General features: G+C 41.3%; 1 long non-coding RNA gene across 1 annotated transcript; it reads right to left on the bottom strand.

Annotated features, from left to right (window-relative positions):
* Positions 1-14,568: 14,568 nt before the first annotated feature.
* On the bottom strand, positions 14,569-19,413 carry LOC127500350 (uncharacterized). Its single transcript, XR_007926304.1, has 8 exons — positions 19,206-19,413; positions 18,121-18,430; positions 17,925-18,010; positions 17,782-17,837; positions 17,469-17,696; positions 17,269-17,355; positions 16,986-17,152; positions 14,569-15,114 (listed from the first exon to the last, which is right to left on the bottom strand). It is a non-coding gene; the product is annotated as an uncharacterized LOC127500350 (long non-coding RNA).
* Positions 19,414-20,502: the final 1,089 nt, after the last annotated feature.

Here is a 20,502-nt window from a genome sequence, read left to right as displayed (position 1 = left end):
CAAACACACTATATTAAAAAAAACTGTCATTATGAATACATATGAGAATGGTGGCCTTAATTTCTTAGATTTCACCACTATCAACCACACCTTCAAGATTAATTGGATTAAGCATCACCTAAAAAATCCCTCTTCTATCTGGAATTTTATTCCTTATGTTTTTTCAAATTTTGGTGGTCTCAATTTTGTTTTGATGTGCGATTATAATGTAGATAAAATCCCAGCAAAGTTAGCTGCCTTTCACAAACAAGTGCTCCTATCTTGGTCATTAATATATAAGCATAATTTTTCTCCTCATCATTATTTCATTTGGAATAACAGAAACTTTCTATACAAACACAAATCTCTCTTTTTTTTTAAAGAATTGGTTTGACAATAATATCAAATTGGTTAGTCAGTTATACAACAAAGAAGGAATGCTCTTTTCTTATGATGAATTCCTTTCTTATTATAATATACCAATTACTTCAAGAGAGTTTTCAATTGTTTTTGGTTCAATCCCCTCAGGTACTCTCATGCTTTTTAGAGGTATTGATAAAAACCATTCCCCTGAATTAGTGTCTTTTGATGTTACAAAATCTTATGTTGGTAAAATTTGTTTTTCGTTAAACCCCAAGAATAATAATAGAGCTATTCGTACTCTTTTCCAAAGAGAAATTGTTACTGTACCTATGTTTTGTCTCATTGGATCTCTAAATCTAAATGGAACTAAATGGGAAAAAAAAGGATTTTCTGGAGGAAAGTGTGGTTATTACCGCAGAAATGTCATCTTAGAAATAAGATTAAAGAAGTTTCTTATAAGCTTATTCACAGATTTTATCCAGCAAATCATTATTTACAAAAATTTAAAAAAGGAATAAATGTGAATTGTATTTTTTGTAACAAACATGAAGAAACTGCCTTGCACTTATTTTGGCACTGTACATACTCGGTTACACCATGGTGTAAGGTTCAAAAATTTATCAACGAAAACATTCAATGTTCAAAACCTCTTCCACTCTTGTGGGAAAACGTACTCTTTGGCTTTACTGACTATTCTGATCAAGAAGAACAGTGTTTTTACTTAATTAATTTACTTATATTGTTAACAAAATTTTACATTCATAAGTGCAAATTTCCAGTAAGAAACCAAATTTTATTGATTTATAGATTTTGTTGACAAAAATATCTATATATATTGACAGTATCAGAGACTCTTTAATGTAGTATATATGTATATTTTCTATCTTTGCTTTGAACTTTTATATTTACTTCCCCCTGGCATTCTGCTTTATTTGTTGTAATTTGTTCTTTTTTTCTTTTCTATCTTTTTTCTTTTCCTTTTTGATATTGTTTCTTGACATACTGTATGTTATTGTTCTTTGAAAAAAAAAGAAAAAAAAAGATTATGAAAAGCCATTATCAATGGAGCTCCGATATTATGATTCACCATGGCAACAGTATGTGACAAAATGACGTCCGCATACTTCTGAGTCAATGCAAGTTTAATTCTTATCACTGTTATAATATCAAAGGTGAAAACTGGCAGAACGGTAAGTTCTTGAACTAATATTCATTTTCATGGTATCTCACATGCAAATCCTGCCGCCATCCGGCGATTCTAAAATAGCATATTTCAGCGGTTTTACGATCGCTTGCTAAAAGAGTTTTTCCAGTGGTTCTCGCCACTCTAAAAGAGCCCCACAAACGCAGTTTTCACGGCGGCGGCGTTGTTGCAAATGCCGCACCACAGCTGTGGCACATGCAGAGCCCCTCTGCATGATGAATGACGGGCACGGTGAGTGCGTCTTTTGCCTGGGCAAGTCCCACGCTGAGGCAGCGCTCACCGGGACTTTATGCTCTCACTGCGAGAGCATGAGTCTCGCCTCTCTGCGCTCGCAGATCACTTTCTTCAATGAAAGCGGTCCTGCCCCTCGCGCCCTCCCGTCTTCTTCCTCCTGCGAGCCGGCTAGGAAGAGACAGCGAGGTAGAGGGGTTCAGTGCCCGGATTTGGGTGAGCTCACGCTGGCTCAGCACCCACGTGCCTCACCTTCTCCCATGAGAGAGCCGTCCCCCGTCCTGTTCTCTTTTGGCGGTTCAGAGGACGAGCCGCTTTATGACTCCATGTTACTGGCGGCTTCTGAAACGGAGGAGTGGGCCGGTGATTCTGAAGACCTCGCCCACCTGCCGTCACTTGAGCCCATCGACGCCAGAGCTGGGATGGACGCCGAGCTATTCTGCGTCCTCTCTAAAGCTGTCGAGGAACTCGATCTCGAGTGGGCTCCACCTGAAGAGCCAACGCGCAGCAGACTGGACGAGTGGTTCCTGCCAGGACGTCGCCAGGCCCCTCGCCAGCACTCTGCACCGTTCTTCCCTGAAATTCACGACGAGCTGACCAAGTCGTGGCGCGCCCCCTACTCGGCCCGCTTACGCACTGCCTCTTCCACAGCTCTCACTTCAGTTGATGGCTCTCAGGAGAAGGGCTATGAGCATTTGCCGCCCCTGGACGAGGCCATAGCCGCTCACCTCTGCCCACCCGTGGCGGTGGGGTGGAAGAACAAGAGAGCCCTTCCTTCCAAGCCCTACAGGACGACCTCCACCATGGCTGGCAGAGCCTTATTCATCAGCGGGCCAAGCTGCCTCGGCGCTACACACCATGGCCATTCTCCAGGTGTTCCAAGCTAAGCTCCTCCGCTCCCTGGACAAGTCTGGTATTGATGCACTTGCCTTTCACGACCTCCGCAGCGCCACGGATTTGGCCCTGCGCGCCACGAAAGCTACGGCCCAGGCCATTGGACGATCCATGGCCAACCTGGTTGTGCTAGAGCGCCACCTCTGGCTCAACTTGACGGAGATCAAGGAGGTCGACAAAGTGGCCTTTCTCGGTGCCCCAGTCTCTCCAGCCGGTCTCTTCGGGCCAGCCGTAGAAGGGTTCACCGAGCGTTTCACTGCAGCACAGACGTCGTCCCAGGCCATGCGACACTTCCTGCCCAAACGCTCCAGCTCAGCCTCTGCCTCGAGTCGCCCCAGGACTGCACCGACTCAGCATCAGAGCAAGCCTGCCCCTTCTACCTCTCAGGCAGCGCCCCCCTAAGGAGCAGCGCCAGCGAGCTTGCACTGAGACGCCAGGGCCCCTGGCCAAGGAAGTGCTGGAAGAGACAGCGGGGTAGAGGGGTTCAGTGCCCGGATTTGGGTGAGCTCACCCGACGCCTCCAAAGTCTTCCTGATCCGTGGCTGGACCACCCCAAAAGCTCTCTCGCCTAGTTCCCCCACCACCCCGTTCAGTTCCGGGTGCCGTGGACCAAGTTTGTTCTGCACCCTGGGCCCACTGCTGTTGTGCCCATGCAAAACGCAGTTGTTATGGTGAACACAATAAATATTTTACATTGTCAAAAAGAGAGCGATTTTCCTCTTCCACACTCGTCAGCGTTCAGGACCCTGAACAGCAGTCTGTCATCCAACGTTATTCAACCCCTTGTCACGAGGGCCGAGGCCTGACAGGCCATCCCCGGGGTGTCAAAGTGGGTATTGGGGATAATAAATCACGGCTACTCTCTGCAGTTCGCCTGAAGACCCCCGCGTTTCCGCGTGGTGATTCCCACTTTGGTAGAACCGGACGACGCTCATGTCCTCCACGACAAGGTGATGACTCTGCTAGGGAAGCGAGCCATAGAAATAGTTCCCTCCTCAGAGAGCGAATCGGGGTTCTACAGCCGTTATTTCCTTGTCCCCAAGAAAGATGGTGGTCTCAGACCCATCTTAGATCTCAGACTCCTGAAACTCTCCCTCATGAGACGGAAGTTCAAGATGTTAATATTGAAGCAGATCCTCACGCAGATTTGCCTCGAAGACTGGTTCTTCTAGCTGGATCTGAAAGACGCTTCCTTTCACATCCAGTAGCCCCCCATCACAGACGATTCTTGAGATTCGCATTTGAGGGCGTGGCTTACCAATATACAGTCCTTCCCTTCGGGCTGTCCCTAGCTCCTCGCACTTTCACGAAGTGCATGAACGTGGCACTTTCCCCTCTGAGACAGATGGGAATCCGGGTTCTGAATTACCTCGACGACTGGCTCATTCTGGCCCAGTCGCGAACCGAGCTAGACCATCACAGATCCGTGCTCCTCAGCCACTTGGAGTGCCTAGGACTCAGGGTCAACTTTGCCAAGAGCTCGCTGCTCCCCAGCCAACGTATTACGTTCCTGGGTGCAGTTTTCGACTCAGTTCAAATGAGGGCTGTAGTCTCGGCAGAGCGTGCCCTGGCAATTCAGCAGCTCGCGGCTTCCGTCAGGAACAAAGCCTGTTTCCCTCTGAAGTTTTTAAAGAGGATGCTAGGGCTGATGGCTTCTGCCTCCCCGGTTTTGCAGCTCGGCCTTCTGCGGATGCGGCCTCTGCAATACTGGCTGAATCTCCGGGTTGAGATTCACCTGGCGAATCTCAACCCGGAGCATGGCCGCTTTCGTGTCAGGGTCAATCAGGCCTGTTTGGCAGCCCTGAAACCTTGGACGAACCCTGTTTGGTTCAGTCGTGGAGTACCCCTGGAGGCGGTCTCCAGAAGGACGGTGCTCTCGACAGATGTGTCCAACTCGGGTTGGGGCGCTCTGTGCAAGGGCAGACCAGCCTTCGGCTCGTGGTCACACGAGGAGAGCCATCTCCACATCAACTGCCTCGAGATGCTGGCAGCGGATCGAGCCCTTCACTCCTTCCAGGCGATCCTGAAGGGGCGCCATGTCTTAGTCCAATCGGACAGCATGACTGTGGTGTCCTACATAAATCACCAAGGCGGCCTTTCATCCAGCCGCCTCTGCGCACTGGCAAGGCGCCTCTTGGAATGGGCATTACCCAGGCTGCGGTCGCTCAAAGTGACGCACATACCAGGCAGAACGAATCTGGGAGCAGATATGCTATCTCGGAGCAATGTCCCCTCGGACGAGTGGATGCTCCACCCCCAGACGGTTCTCAGAATCTGGGAGATCTTCGGGAAGGCAGAGGTCGACCTCTTCACCTCAGAAGACAACTTTCATTGCCCAACCTATTTTTCAAAGGATGCAGATGCGCTGGCCCACAACTGGCCCAGCCTCCTCCTTTACACTTTTCCCCCGATCGCTCTGATTCCCCAGGTCATCAGACGAGTCAGGGAAGACAAGCACAGAGTCCTCCTGGTGGCCCCACTCTGGAGGAGCCAAGCCAGAACTCTGGGCTCTGCACCTATGGTCCCTCAATGGGAGCCTTTAAACTCAGAAATCTTTAAATTCAGTATCTCAGAAAATTAGAATATTGTGAAAAGGTTCAATATTGAAGACACCTGGTGCCACACTCTAATCAGCTAATTAACTCAAAACACCTGCAAAGGCCTTTAAATGGTCTCTCAGTCTAGTTCTGTAGGCTACACAATCATGGGGAAGACTGCTGACTTGACAGTTGTCCAAAAGACGACCATTGACACCTTGCACAAGGAGGGCAAGACACAAAAGGTCATTGCAAAAGAGGCTGGCTGTTCACAGAGCTCTGTGTCCAAGCACATTAATAGAGAGGCGAAGGGAAGGAAAAGATGTGGTAGAAAAAAGTGTACAAGCAATAGGGATAACCGCACCCTGGAGAGGATTGTGAAACAAAACCCATTCAAAAATGTGGGGGAGATTCACAAAGAGTGGACTGCAGCTGGAGTCAGTGCTTCAAGAACCACTACGCACAGATGTATGCAAGACATGGGTTTCAGCTGTCGCATTCCTTGTGTCAAGCCACTCTTGAACAACAGACAGCGTCAGAAGCGTCTCGCCTGGGCTAAAGACAAAAAGGACTGGACTGCTGCTGAGTGGTCCAAAGTTATGTTCTCTGATGAAAGTAAATTTTGCATTTCCTTTGGAAATCAGGGTCTCAGAGTCTGGAGGAAGATCAGAGAGGCACACAATCCACGTTGCTTGAGGTCCAGTGTAAAGTTTCCACAGTCAGTGATGGTTTGGGGTGCCATGTCATCTGCTGGTGTTGGTCCACTGTGTTTTCTGAGGTCCAAGGTCAACGGAGCCGTATACCAGGAAGTTTTAGAGCACTTTATGCTTCCTGCTGCTGACCAACTTTATGGAGATGCAGATTTCATTTTCCAACAGGACTTGGCACCTGCACAGAGTGCCAAAGCTACCGGTACCTGGTTTAAGGACCATGGTATCCCTATTCTTAATTGGCCAGCAAACTCACCTGACCTTAACCCCATAGAAAATCTATGGGGTATTGTGAAGAGGAAGATGCGATATGCCAGACCTACATAAGAGCTGAAGGCCACTATCAGAGCAACCTGGGCTCTTATAACACCTGAGCAGTGCCACAGACTGATCGACTCCATGCCACGCCGCATTGCTGCAGTAATTCAGGCAAAAGGAGCCCCAACTAAGTATTGAGTGCTGTACATGCTCATACTTTTCATGTTCATACTTTTCAGTTGGCCAAGATTTCTAAAAATCCTTTCTTTGTATTGGTCTTAAGTAATATTCTAATTTTCTGAGATACTGAATTTGGGATTTTCCTTAGTTGTCAGTTATAATCATCAAAATGAAAAGAAATAAACATATGAAATATATCGATCTGTGTGTAATTATTGAATATAATATACAAGTTTCACTTTTTGAATGGAATTAGTGAAATAAATCAACTTTTTGATGATATTCTAATTATATGACCAGCACCTGTATATCAGCAATCTATGAATTCTTTTTTTTTTTTTTTTTTCTGCCTATAAATAAAATGGGCGTATAGCCCAAGGCAATAGGAAACATTATGTATATAGTAGGCCTAGGCAGAACCCCCCACTGATGGAGTTTAGGTCAGATCAGCAAGAGAGAGAGGGAGGAGCATTGTGCGCTGGCTTTTAACTTCTGGTCGAAGCCACACCTCTTAGGGTTGACCTGACCAATGAGAAGGTTGAATTTCCAAGCGACAACATTCCTCCTGTGGGGGCTTTTACGACCGAGCATGATTAAACTGGGCCGTGTGGATTTGTGTCCATTTATACTCCCATTAATGCAACAAACACACACTGCATCTGATGAGAAAGTCACATACATAAAAATGTCAGTCGTGAAATGAGCATTAATTTGATAGGAGACACCATATATAAGTGAGGTTACATGAACTAGTAGTTCTTATCATAAAATATGCATAAAATACCATACAAGCGACATTTTACAAGACAGTTATAATAATACACAATGTCCTGGTTGCATGTTCACTTATAGAACAGTTCATCTATAAATTAATGCAGGAAAGTCTGTTTTTACAGGCTTTATGTCTTGTCTTTGTATCCTGAACTAACCAGAGGCCTGCATAGTTTCAGATCGTAAAACCATGGCAAATAGTTTTATTACCTTGGGGGGTTGGGCAGACACCACGGTTTGCATTCGGTGAGGAGTTTTGAGAATATTTGTTAAATCTAACAAATATTTGTGTCTGATTTATCTCAGTCGTTACATTAGGGTTCACTCCTCTGTGCCGCAGCTGAGGTGAAACATCAGAGTAAGGTTGGCAACCGCTTATCGGACATCTTCCATGGACATATGGTTATTCAGATGAACGCCAAGAAATACAACCTTGTAAATGCTTTATTTTCCAAACCTTTCTCAAAGTCCTTTAGGCAGTGTTCTGAACTTGTAGAGTCCAAACTTGGTGTGAATTGGTTGAGGTATCAGCCAGATGTCCATTTCTGTGTCAGTGGAAGAGATTACATTGGCTATTATTCCAGGTGCAGTTTCCACTGTGTGCACAGTTCCCTGGATGAAAAAGGAAATGTATAGGACATGTTCATTGCAGTACGTTTATTCCTATCCATTTTGTGGTTTTAAGCCAATGTGTGTATAGAGATTGTCTTTCTCTTGGGGCCTTTTTTTGTCCTTGCTGTGGTCTAGCCAGGAGAGACCCAGAGCGCTCACAGCCAGATCAGAGGATGTGAAAGATAACACATCCTCATCCAGTAGCTCCTCCTCGTCATCTACCGAAGAATGAGAAAGATCCATACCTTTCTCAAATTCCTTTGCTAGCTCGATCTGTGAGCCCCATAATCTCAGCCTCCTCCTTGCTTCATCTGCAGCAGACCCTGATCCGCGGAGCATAGATGATTGTCTCAATTCCCTTGAGAAAAGGGACAAATGAGAGTGGAGTTTCTTCATAGAGAAATTCTTGCAATGCACGCATTCAGCCCATGTTCTGATTTAATTGTTATAATGTAAGTAGAATTTTTACTTAAAGACAACAAATTCAATTAAATAGCATGCATGCATACAATTCATGAAGTGCACTCACCCTCGTCACTCGTATGTATATCCCTTAAAAGTAGTTAGTGGAACAAAAGAATGTGTTTTAGAACAGGCAAGAACACTGCCAAAACAACAAACAAAATAATTTAAAATCAGAAATGGAGGATAAATCTGTCTATAACAGAATAATCCCCCAAAACTGATGTGGAAAATAACCTCTTTTAGATAAGACTGTGGATCCAGGGGCTGCAGACGATCCTAAAAAAATAAGCATTAAAATTTGAATAGTTTCACTGAAGTATGTGCAACTTAATGTCATAAAGAACAAGACATGGCTACATATAACAAACATGACACTGAAAATGATTGTTGGTTCAGTTACTCGGCTGTGTGAGATATTTTGTTGGAGAAAGACTCAACATCATCTTCTCCAGTTACTCATCCTCCTCCATTACTATGAAATTAAACAAATGCACCAGAAGGCTTTAATCCATCAGGAGGCTTTTAATCAAATATGCATGAATTTTATTAACTCACTTAGATGATCAAAGGCAGTACTTGAAGGAACCAGAGGCCTTGCAGTGGAAGATGATGGCGAGGGCAACGGATGAGGGTTTTCGGGCAGTTGGTTTTGCTGCTGCTTTAAAAGATACTGCTGCAACACATACATTTTACTTACTGGAACACATTTCTGCCTCATTATAAAGGAAGCTTTTTCATCAGCCCTGGTATTCCAAATTTTTCTCCAAGTATCTTATGCTCTTGTTCCAAATCCAACAATATTGTCATGCTCTGACAAGGCAGGCACTGGATCTGGACTTTGAGACAGATACTGTTTAAAATCCTCAATTTCCTTGAAGCTTCTTGAGTATTCAAGAAAGGAATTAAGGCTATCCTTGCAAGGACCCTCTGGGTTGAACTGCCCAGCCTGTTCTTCCTCCTCAACCTTACTGGACAGGTACAAAGCATAGCCAACATCATTCTCCAATAACCACCTGAAGGACTTGCCCTTGTACTTGCCAAACTGAAGAACATATTCTCCTAACACCTCTTGCTTGTCAGAGACATCCCCTCCTCTGTGTAACACAACAGAACGGGCATTGGTCTTGACCAGATCTTCTCTTTGAGGTGCTGACTTGTCCTGCAAAGAAGGGTTGTCTTTAATTCTTTTTGCCTCTTCAGATGGGTCCTGTCGTAAATGGCCTGAAGGGCCTTTCCTGAAGGACACGTTGACTCTCCCGAGAAAAAAGACAGTCTTCTTCATGCTGATGACCTGAAATCACGACCACATTAAAATATTTAATGAAATAACACAATTAGCATATAGTATATTACAATTAAAACATTAGTAAGATTGTTTTTTATTTTTACATTTTTAAAAATAAATAATACATCTATTCAGCAGGGATACATGAAATTGATCAAAAGTAACAAACATAAGAGATTCATAAGATATTTATGGTGTTATAAACTTTACAGAACCTGTCAAAAGTTTGGAAACATTATAATTTTTTAAATGTTTTTGAAAGAAGTCTCTTATGCTCACCAAGGCTGCATTTATTTCACCAAAAATACAGTAGAAACAGTAATATTGTGAAATATTATTACAAATGAAAAGAAATGTTTGTGTATAAATAAGCGCTAATATAAATATATATGAATAAGTGTGCTAAATTTAAATATATATGAATAAGTGTGCTAAATATAAATGTGTATGTGAGTGTGTCTATATATACAGGTGCTGGTCATATAATTAGAATATCATCAAAAAGTTCATTTTTTTATTATAAATTATTTTTAAAAATGAAACTTTCATATATTCTAGATTCCCTACATGTAAAGTAAAACATTTCAAAAGTTTTTTTTTTTAAATTTTGATGATTAGAGCGTACAGCTCATGAAAGTCCAAAATCCAGTATTTCAAAATATTAGAATATTTCCTAAAATCAATCAAAAAATGGATTTGCAAAACAGAAAAGTTAAAGTTCTTTAAAGTATGTTCTTTTGTGCACTCAATACTTGATCGGCAGGACATATTACAGCAAATGACTTGCTCCTAGCCCAAATTACTGCATCAGTGAAGTGTGGCATGGAAGTGATCAGCCTGTGGCACTGCTGAGGCACTATTGAGCCTTCAGATCATCTGTATATTGTTGGATCGACTGTTTCTCATCTTTCTCTTGAAAATATCCCATAGATTCAGGTCAGGCATATTGGCTGGCCAATAAAGCACAGTAATATCATGGTCAGCAAACCACTTGGAAGTGGTTTTTGCACTGTGGGCAGGTGCTAAAGTTCTGCTGGAAAAGGAAATCAGCATCTCCATAAAGCTTGTCAGCAGATGGAAGCATAAAGTGCTTCAAAATCTCCTGGAAGATGGCTGCATTGACTTTGCACTTGATAAAACACAATGGACCAACACCAGCAGACGTCACGCCCCCCCCAAATCATTATTGACTTCAGAAACTTCACACTAGACTTCAAGCAGCTTGGATTCTGTGCCTCTCCAGTCTTCCTTCAGACTCTGGGACTATGATTTCAACATGAAATGCAAAATTTACTTTTATCTGAAAAGAGGACTTTCGACCACTGTTCACTGTCCAGTTCTTTTTCTCCTTAGCCCAGGTAAGATGCTTCTGACGTTGTCTCTGGTTCAGAAGTGGCTTGGTAGTCCTTTTCCTGAAGATGTCTGAGTGTGGTGACTCTTGATGCGCTGACTCCGGCTTCATTCTACTCATTGTGAAGCTCTCCCAAGTGTTTGAATCAGCTTTACTTGACAGTATTCTCAAGCTTGCGGTCATCCCTGTTGCTTGTGCACCTTTGCCTACCCAATTTCTTCCTTCCAGTCAACTTTGCATTTAATATGCTTTGATACATCACTCTGTAAACAGCCACCCCATTCAGTAATGACCTTCTGTGACTTACTCTCTTTGTGGAGGGTGTCAATGATTGTCTCCTGGACCATTGCCAAGTCAGCAGTCTTCCCCATTAGTGTGGTTTCAAAAAACAAAAGATACCCGGATTTTATACTGTAGGGATGGTCATTTAATGAAACTCAAATGTAAATATTCTAATATTTTGAGATACTGGATTTTGGACTTTCATTAGCTGTACGCTCTAATCAACAAATTTACAAAAAAAAAACTTTTGAAATGTTTTACTTTACATGTAGGGAATCTAGAATATATGAAAGTTTCATTTTTTTAAATAATTTACAATAAAAAAATGAACTTTTTCACGATATTCTAATTATATGACCAGCACCTGTATATACACACACTCACGCACACACACAACATTTTATAAAAGTTCAATGAACAAGCTTTTAGTTATACCTAAACAATAACAAACAACAAATTATTTCCCAAAAATAGTAAATAATTCATCTTACCTTCTTGGTTTGTCTATTGCACTGATCTCTAAGGTAAAACAGATGTGACAGCGTAAAACCTGAGGTAAAATGTGAAGACTTCTTGAGAAAAACAATAGGCCAGTTACGTAGTGATTTAGTTAAATAAAGTCGCATAATTTTTCTGTAAGTACATGTTATACAGAATAACACAATATGAACCTTTTTGTAATTAATATGTCTCCTCTCTTCCGCTGCAGCGAATGACTGACAGATGACACCTCGCTATTTAAATGTCCTGCCACAGAAAAGGCGAAACAGCGCCATGAAATCTACCTGTGGTCAAAAATATATTGCATCCATAGTGTTAAGCACTACAATAGAGAATGAATGAGAAAAGTTAAGGGAAGTTAAGCTCAACTATTTTCGGCTCCCAGACCCGGGTCCGATTCCAGGCCAATGCAGGAAGTGTTTTCTGGTATGCCAGAAGTCTAGTTCTTTAAAGCTTTATGTAACTTCTAATCGACACTGATTGTAAGATCAAGGCCAATAACCTGCCATTATGAATCTTGTCATCATCATACAGACCCTAATGATGTGCCCCTCGTAAAAGAGGTTTTAACTCAAGATGCAAACAAGCTCTGCAGTCTGGCCATTGACATACCTCACCTGAGTGCAGCCTAAATGTGCTAATAGTCATAGCTGTTTGAGTGGTGGCACCGTCGTACAAGGGGGACGAGGGCCCGGGGACACCACAGTCGAGTGTTTGGCACCATCAGGGGGGTTGGCCTTGCCACTGATTTTCACCTGAGCAACCTCAGTTCACCCCAGGCATATTTAAATTGCATACAGTCAGTTCACTACTCTATGGCTAGATATTCTTTGGTCATTTAGGTGTTTGGCCCATCCCTCCTCTCTTAAGCCATACCATCTCCCTAGGTGTTATAACTCGACAGCGCCCTCATCAGGCCTGCCATAAACCCTAGCCGTGATAGTAAGCTTAAGTAGGGTGACCAGACGTTCCGTTTTTCCTGGGACAGTCCCGTATTTCAGCTCTATTTTTAGTGTCCCAACTTATTAAAAAAAAGTCATGTTTTGTCCCGTATTTCATGTTTCCTAAAATTTCTTTACGATTGGGTGATCATAGAACGAGTAGTACTAGTGTCTGTCAAGTGAGAACAGCCCAATCAATTCATCGTAGAATTACCATCCAATCACATAACCATCCAATCTCAATTCGTTATCGATGAACTTGCCATTAGTGAAGGCGGAATAGGCGGAATTGCACTGAATGACACACACCAGAAACTCTCTCTCTCGTCTTGCACGCGGTCCCAGTTCTCTCAGATAAGTTCTCCTGTGCATGGTCAAATGCACACATAGTTGTCAAAATGCCCAGGTTGCTTTGATAGCGGTCTTCAGGTCATCTGCATTGTTGGGTCTGGTGTCTCTCATCTTCCTCTTGACAATACCCCATAGATTCTCTATGGGGTTCAGGTCAGGCGAGTTTGCTGGCCAATCAAGCACAGTAACACCATAGTCATTGAACCAGCTTTTGGTACCTTTGGCAGTGTGGGCAGGTGCCAAATCCTGCTGGAAAATGAAATCAGCATCTCCATAAAGCTTGTCAGCGGAAGGAAGCATGAAGTGCTCTAAAATTTCCTGGTAGATGGCTGCGTTGACTGTGGACTTCAGAAAACACAGTGGACCAACACCAGTAGATGACATGGCAGCCCAAATCATCACTGACTGTGAAAACTTCACACTGGACTTCAAGCAACATGGTTTCTGTGCCTCTCCACTCTTCCTCCAGACTCTGGGACCTTGATTTCCAAATGAAAAGAGGACTTTGGACCACTGAGCAACAGTCCAGTTCTTTTTCTCCTTAGCCCAGGTAAGACGCTTCTGACGTTATCTTTGGTTCAGAAGTGGCTTGGTACGTGGAATGTGACAATTGTAGCCCATTTCCTGAAGACGTCTGTGTGTGGTGGCTCTTGAAGCACTGACTCCAGCTTCAGTCCACTCCTTTTGAAGCTCTCCTAAGTTCTTAAATCGGCTTCGCCTGACAATCTTCTCAAGCCTGCGGTCATTCCTTTCACTTGTACACATTTTCCTACCACACTTTTTCCTTCCAGTCAACTTTCCATGAATATGCTTTGGCACAGCACTCTGCGAACAGCCAGCTCTTTCAGCAGTGACCCTCTGTGGCTCACCCTCATTGTAGAGGGTCTTGATGATCGTCTTCTGGACAACTGTCAATTCAGCAGACTTCCCCTTGACTGCTGTTGGGATTACTGACCTAAACCCAGTATTTATACCCTGAGAATGGTAATTTAATAGAACTATATAAATATTCTAATAATTTGAGATACTGATTTTTTGATTTTGATGAGCAGCAAGCTGTGATCATCAAAATGAAAACACAAAAGTCTGAAAATATTTTGCTTTATGTCTAATAAATCTAAAATATATTTAAGTTTTACTTTTTGAATTAAATTACAGAAAAAAAAAAAAAAAACTTTTTCATGATATTCTAATTTATTGAGATGCACCTGTGCACCCAAACTTGACACTTTCCTTTGGCCCACATTTGGCAGGAATGATGGCACTTGGGCGGTCCACTCCTGTTTTCCAGATTTGGGCCACAAGCAAGCCACAGTAATGCCGCATGTCAGACATGAACAAAACAAATGAAGCAGAACTGGCCCACATCTGGGCAACAGTTCATTTTAATTCTGGCCCAGATCCAACACCTTGCTGTTGCCCAGATGTGGGCCAGTTCTGCTTTATTCGTTTTGTTTATGGCTGACATGCGGCATTGGTATGGATTGCTTGTGACCCAAATCTGGCAAACAGGAGTGGACCGCCCAAGTGCCATCATTCCATGCGGTATGTGGGCCAGAGCAAGGTGTTGGATCTGGGCCAGAATTAAAATGAACTGTTGCCCAGATGTGGGCCAGTTCTGCTTCATTTGTTTTGTTCATGGCTGACATGCGGCATTACTGTGGCTTGCTTGTGGCCCAAATCTGGAAAACAGGAGCGGACCGCCTAAGTGCCATAAGTGTCCCAAACTTAGCAAGCCAAAGGCAACAGTGGTAAGGAACCCAAAATCCATCAGGTTACAGAAATGGAGAAGAAAAAACCCCTTGGGAGAAACCAGGCTCAGTCAGGGACCAATTCTCCTCTGGCCAATAAACAAACATGGTGTGATATGATTCAGGCTGCATCACAAGTCAGATTGTGGATTGGTATAATTTAGAATATTTCATCTGGTTCCATCAGTTTGAAGATCAAGATAGAACACGCCGGCATAGAGTTGAAGCTGGCCGTAGGGGTCCCTGCAGAGGACTTGTCTGGTTCTTGTGGTCTTTGCTGAGGATCTGTGCTGATGGCTGTCAACGAAGTCCTCACAGGGGATCTGTGTCTAGGGCTTGTCTAGTTGACATGGTCTTCGCTGACATTTAGGCTTGTGTTGTGGTCATGCCAAGATGCAGGTCCACCATCTGATCTGGATTTGGAAGGGATCCAGCTGACTAAGGTAACCTCGGGATAAGGAAAAAACAGACAAAATGTTGACTGAGTTCTGAACTCACAATAAAACTCATATTATAATCAACAAACCTCTTATTTACATTGTGTTTGCACTGTTAGTTATGATGAACGCATTTGTTAGTAAGCAGAATTTGAGTTTCAATGATGAGATCGCTGCTTACACACAATGCTCATTCAATGTTGCAACCTTTCATGCTACTATCTAAATACAATGCAATAGATCTAAATGTAATGTTATAATCACGTTTATAATAATATATATTATTATGTAATAATTTTACAGTTAATCTCTAAATTAAAAACAACATAAAGAAACAACAAAGACAGTATATTTTAAATACTTTTTTAATGGTATGTTTTTATGAATTAAGGACAGTATCACTGAAACTAAAGCCGCGTTCGTGCACCGTCTGCATGACGTAATGTTCGTCATCCGGAGAGCTCACGGACATCTGCATACTCCGTCCATGTGCAGGCCAAATTTCGAGACTGTGCGGACGGTGCGTGTGCAACAGCGCATGCGCAAGCTGTACAGAAGGTTCCACTAGGTGGCAATATGCACTGTACTGAGCACAGTGTGCAGTCGTCGAAGAAGTGTGTGGAAAGAGCAATTCAAAAACAAGAGTAAACTTAGAAGCTTATCCATCTCCATCGATTTTGATTCTTGTTCTCTTGGTGTATCTTCAGAACTATGTTGCAAAGGTGGATGCACTATTTTTTTTCTCTGATCCTGCTCAGTGAAGTCCCGTTGATAGCACGACTCGTGAATTAAATTGTACTGCACGTGTCAAACTCGGTCATCCGCGCACATCCGTAGTTGAGTATACTTTGAAAGATGCACGGACACGACTGCGCGCGAGACGTGTCTGGCTGCAGAAAGTGAAGTATACCCGGGCCTAAATACAGCTACTGATGTCTCGATGAAATTGATTTTTTTCCACAATTTTAAACATGAATTATAGTCATTCAACATTTTAGTGTAACTGAAAGCTATTTTTTTTTTTTTTTTTTTTTTTTTTTTTACATTTATTAGTCTCCAAAAATATAACAACTTTTAATTTAAGTGAACTTAGAACAATCCTCACATAAACCCATAATAAATGTCATATTTACCTGTGCCCTTCCTACCTGTCTCACAGATAGGACAAATACAGAAATTGAATAAAGTTACCAAACAGTCTGCACTGCATACTTTATAGCCTAAAAATGAATCATTATTAAAGCTTCATTCAGCTTTAATTAAAGCTTTATTATTTTCATTGACATTGGTTGCTGTAGCTTTAAGAGCTGCCGCTGTTGCACATGGCGTAGATCTCACATGTGTCTCACTTTCTCACAACTCTTTACTTTTCATTTAAGACTTTAAAGTTATCATGAAATCAAAATTGACCCTATTTACTTTGTTAGTGAATTTTACTAGTCTTGTGGTGAACAATTAATCCGTGCAAGGTAATACTCAGAAAAAAATGTGTTTGTCGTGGTAATCTTTAATCAAAATCTGAAAAGTTACTTCCGGTCTGGAATGGCGTTCCTTTCCAGATGACGTCAGTTTGACGGCTTGGACTGAAAACGCTTAAACCACTCCCCTCCAACCATTAGTCTGCTATGAGCGAGAGATGGAGAGGAGGAGCACTAAAGTAAAACCGTGCCCTCTATTCAATATTCCGTTTCCCTTGGAAATACGTCACAACACTGGAGAAAAGTCGTTTGCAACTTCCAGTTCACAGGGACTTTAACTCATTCAAGGCTGCTCCAATGGTGATATTCAACAAAACGGACATTTTTGACATTATTGTGTGTTATTGTTTGTTCAAGCGTGACAGAGAACTCGATACTGGTGAATGCACCTCAAGTAAAGCTACCTTCATGGTCTCATCTGTTATATCTTCAACTGTTCCATTAATGTCAGTCCTCCCAGTGAGGTGATCGTACAGTATATCTGAGAGGAAGCGAGGACCTGGACCACCGTGAACTATAGAAACGGCAATCATCCGTTTCTGACACGTCTGCAGCAGATAATACATCTGTGCTGTAAAACATAAAGAGGTTTTTATTGAGTTAAGCAAAATAATAATTATGAAATTAAAAAAACTAGAGTGAATAAATTTAGGAACATGATATTGAGAGTAATTAATAAACTAGAACCTTTAATCTTGAACATATTGTCTGCTCTCATCTGACTCTTCTGAGTCACTTTCAATAACTATTGGTGCATACAGATGTGTGTAATTGCTGTAAAAAGAAAAAGAGTATCAGGAATTTACATCCATTGACATACAAAAGTAATTGTTAGGCTGCTTTTATTTTATTTTTTTAAACTCTTTGAGATAAAACAATAAGCTTACGTGTAGCACTTTTGTTGGTCATGTGTGTGTTCTTGGACATTTTTTTTCCCCCTGCTGCCTAGTTTGTCAGAAATTAAAAAAAAAAAAAAAACAAACACTATAACTGACCTTAAACAAAACCCATAAGACAGAATACATTTTTCATTTGTTCTAACAAAGTAACTGCATGGTATGAACATAAATTATAAACTTACTTTGTCCAAAAAAGGACGAGAGAGATTAGGCGGTCTGAAAAACAACAACTATAAATTAATTTAAACAACTCTACTCCTAACCTCCAAAGAATGCCCTGTTAACTATGCTAAAATAATACCTGTCTGATGTGCTTCTTGCCTTTGGTGTGCTTGCTTCATCTGGATCATCCCACATCTGTATAAAAAACACAAGCCACATGTTAAAATGAGTTACAATTAAATGTTATATTTATGTTAGGAGACATGCAATTAATGCACCCACCAAAGTGTCACTCTCATAATGTGGACTGTGAGAGGTAGATTTTACTTGCACTTCACTGTCTTCGCTAGAAGAATCTCCTCTACAGTCTTCAAACCACAATGAACGTAAGAAATTCACTTTGATTTAAACCCATTCATGTAAATAGTATTTTATACATATGTCTTTGTAAGATTTACTTTAAAATATATATGCTTACCAATGGCTGAAAAATCTTGACCTTTGCAGATGAAAAGTGTTATTCTTTGATAAGCCTTCCCAAGTGCCTCTTTGTACAGCTGTAGTTTGAATGGGGTGTTTGTTCCTGGAATGTTTTTCACCTCTGAACCGTCTGGGTACAGCAAAACATAGGGACCTTCTTCCATGTCCTGATTAAAATCTTTTACTTTCTTTTCAGCAGCTGTTAACAGTTGCTCAGATGACCAATTAGGTTGAACTTCAAGAGGCAGGGTCTTCCCTCTCATAGGCTTTAGAACACCATTATGTCTCCACATAACTCCAACATAAATCTAGACATGAAAAGAATAAATAAAAAATGTTAAGTGTCACAAACTGAAAATTAAGATAGGCTTTAACATGGGGCATGTGGCTATTTTACAAACATTTATTAAAAAAACTTTTATTATTTTATGAAAATAAAACTGAAAGATGAAATGAATCATCATGTTTTGAAACTAGTTGATACCTTTACTTTCTTAATTCCGCAACTGCACTGAATTACATAGGAAACATATGAAAGGTACTAATGTTGCTAACTGTCCTTTAACTTAAAGTAATTATGAAATGTAAGTTGCAATAGTCATCCCTATTGTGGCGTATAAAGATACCTTCACCATTTTTTTTTTATCCTTCTTAGATTCCTGACATTTCTTAGTAAAGAAGGTTTTACTCTCTTTCTCCTTCACAGCCCTAAACTTCATGAAGGAATCCAGTGTATTTCTTTCTGATTTTCCTGCTTTAAACACAGTGACATATAGAAATCTTTAACATTATACTCGTTCACCAAGCAGATATTTTGTTCCAAAACAATATAGCAACAGCCTCGCTATGTACCTGCACTTGTGCTTGCTCATTTCCATCAGGAACTTTATCTTTTAGAAATTTTACATTTTTACCACATGCACTGCAAAAAGCAGGACAGCTTTCCAGTGTAGCGCCACAAAATGGACAATACATTGGGATCTGTAAAAAATCAATAACTTCTGGGAAGAAGCAGCAACTGCATTCAGACTAACAATATTCTTCTGAAATAAAATTTAACAACACAAAATTGCAGTGACTTACTACTTGGCATGTAGACAGTACTTCTATGGCAATGCACAGGACAAATATAGTTGTGTTAAAGTGATTAACAGCGCTAAGATTAAACATACAATTTGATATATATTTTTTTACATATTCACAGTCTCTTTGTATCCACGTAAAAAGCATCCAGATCCATGAAAACGCATGCGAGCAATTGCCCGTTTCCGCAAACCAACTGCCCCCTAGTGGTCGGGAGCATTTCCGTTGTGTTGTGGCTTGATTTCGTTGTGTTGTGGTGTTTTCATTGTGTTGTGGCAATTTCGTTGTGTTGTGGCTTGTTTCCGTTGTGTTGTGGCTTAATTTCGCTCTGCTGCACTACTGGGCCACCGTAACATACCGCCCCAAAATCTATTTCAGCGCAATTTAAAAACTAGGATAGTGTTATAAAATAATGTAAAGGTCTCAAGTGAAGACGATGATTTAAACCACCATTTTATTAAATCAAGCAAATTCATGGGAATGTATACAGACAAACAATCCAAGAACACCTAGAGTTCACTAACATTACAGCAGATTCTAGGAGACAGTTTGTTTTTCAAAGTTGTTTTGCAAAGTGTAAGGAAAGCAGATACGCACACGCACATGCACACACACACACACACACACACACATGCACACACACACATGCACACACACACACACACACACACACACACACACACACACCTTACAATCACACAGCAATACAAAATATTGATTTTAAAAATTGGTAAACAATTTCGAAAACAGTTTTTCAGGAAAAGTTAAAACAAATCAAAGAAGTAACTCCCAAATGCAGCTAACACCAGGTATCTGGTTACAGGACACATGAGGACTGGTAAGGTTTATGACTCAAAGGAATTTGCAGAGAGCTATGACTTTCACTTAATTCTCATTGAAGAGGACAAATAAACCACTTTAATCCCATATATTCTATATGTATAACCACTTGATGTGTATAATAATGTATAATGTATAAACCTGTATCCAATTTTCACATTTTATGATTTACCTCTCATAGGGATATAGATACTCCTTTTCTACCCACATGGAAAAGTTTTGTTAAAAACATCTCTGATTCTTATATGTTCCAATAGAATATTATAAGGGACATATATGCTGCAAAAAAAAAAAAAAAAAAAAAAAAACACAAATTGCATAATATTTATGTATTTTCAATCCTATATGTCCCACATATAACTAAAGTCTTATAGATTTTCATGATGTAAAAACATAGGAAAATAATGCAAATTTAATAGGCATATGAATGTCCACCGTATCTCTTATGATGTGTATA

This window comes from Ctenopharyngodon idella, chromosome 18, assembly GCF_019924925.1.
Source record: "Ctenopharyngodon idella isolate HZGC_01 chromosome 18, HZGC01, whole genome shotgun sequence".
NCBI lineage: Eukaryota > Metazoa > Chordata > Actinopteri > Cypriniformes > Xenocyprididae > Ctenopharyngodon > Ctenopharyngodon idella.
The sequence above is the reverse complement of the archived record's forward strand: the minus strand, read 5'-3'. Positions and strand labels throughout refer to the sequence as shown.